Source organism: Python bivittatus, unplaced genomic scaffold (genome assembly GCF_059951505.1).
Source record: "Python bivittatus isolate LINGU-HERP-01145 unplaced genomic scaffold, Pbiv_v1 ctg000020_np1212, whole genome shotgun sequence".
In the NCBI taxonomy this organism is placed as follows: domain Eukaryota; kingdom Metazoa; phylum Chordata; class Lepidosauria; order Squamata; family Pythonidae; genus Python; species Python bivittatus.
In genome coordinates, this window is record NW_028277030.1 from 7,015,765 (window position 1) to 7,017,631 (window position 1,867).

The following is a 1,867-nucleotide window of genomic DNA, read 5'->3' on the forward strand; positions in this document are numbered from 1 at the left end:
CCCAACCAGGGTAGTATTTTTATGGCTTGGTGTATTGTATAAAGCCATGCAATTGAGTTAATTTAGTAAACCATATTTCAGTTCACTGTGGCCTAGCATATTGTGCAAATACAGCCTGGAACAGTAGTATTTCAGAATTATTTATCCTCAGAACTTCCCCAAAGGATGAAACAAACAATCAAACAAACTCTTAATTGATGTTCATATTATCTTTGTTTTGTTTTAGCTTCCTTGACTATATAGTACAGTCCCATTTCTATCTTTAAGAACCCCCATAAAAGCAGCCTCAAATCATGCCACTATAATTTAGCCACTTTGTTTAAAATTGTGGGGCTGCATCTTCAAGCCATTTTCAGTGGAGTTGTTTTCAGTTGTGTGAACACAATAACTGTTTTCTGAAAAAAAGACTTACACTTTTTCCTTATCAATATTCCTCAAAAAATATTGGTTGTGTTTGTCAATACAGTATCATTGAGTGATTTTTATTAGAACTTTTATAGTGTCAATTAACCAAGTCTTTCAGTAATATATCATAATTTACTCAATTAAGCTAGTTTTCTGGATTTGTGTGATAAACTGAATCATAAACTGATAACACTGGCTAGGTGTACCCAACATGTTAGGCAACAATGCAGCCTACATTGCATTTAATTATAATATAGTTTGGCTTGGGCACAGCACCTTATGCAAGCTTAGACATTGTGATATATAAAACTTGGATTACATTTTAATGTATTGTGTGAACCTAGTCAATTTTGAATTATTTAACTACCATGGATTAGAATTATATGTGAATTTACTCTTTATTTTACTTTCTATTATCAATGAATTAGTGCAACTTTAGCTCCTACGTACTTGATGTTGTGTCAAAGTGTTGAACTGGGGAGACTCAGATTCTGAAACTTTTCTCAGTCATGGAAAAAGTACCATGTGAGATTGAACCAGTCTCTCTCTCTCTCTCAACCCTCCCTCCCTCCCTCCCTTCCTTCCTTCCTTCCTAGGGTTATTGTTGCAAATCTGGAAGAGGGAGTGCTATCTATACCACTTTGAGCTTCTGAAGGAAAGGCAGGATATAATACATCTAACAAATACAAAACAATACACTTTGGCTTGGTCCATCACATTCATTAAAAAGTTAATGGCAAGTATTTGGGGGACAGCCATGCAATTGGTATTATGCAAATATTTAAGTTTATATGAAATATGTGATAATTTATATATTAAAATTACTGCATAGTGCTTTCAGATGATGAAGTTTTAGTCATTTAACCTGAAACCTATAGGAGAGCTGAACTGGCCCTCTGACCTTGATAATGCTCACCCATCACCCACTACTTACAGGTTGTCTCTGCATAACACACCAGATTAACCTGTAATTGGCTAGTTTGTAGTTCGAGGTAGTGTACAAACTCAGGCTAGTGGGCTAATTCGATGAACCAAGTTGCTGAGTGCAATCTACAGGCTAGAAGCTTGCCTGATTTGGCCTCAACAAGGTTACTTAGCAGATGCCTTCTAGAACCCGGACTTGTTGGAAGGAGAAACGAATGTCAGCAGATGCTTAATTCTAACGAGAATCTACTCCAGCAAACCCCAGGAGGAGATGCTGTTTTGACGCACTAATTGCTTGTGTGTGTAATTACAGCGGATGTAGGTGGGAAAAGAAATTGAGGCATTAATTCGCTGTCATGGCACTTGAGAAAAAAAAATCGGTCAGCACAGCAGCGGACACGCTCAATGTCATCTGCTAGGTCCATAGCGGGATCTCTGCAGCTAATCACTCTGTCGCCGGGTCACTTTGTTAAGGTAGTTAAACATTCCCACCAAGGCGGCTCCAGTTACGCCAACTCCTCCCCTCCCCGCCTCTGGC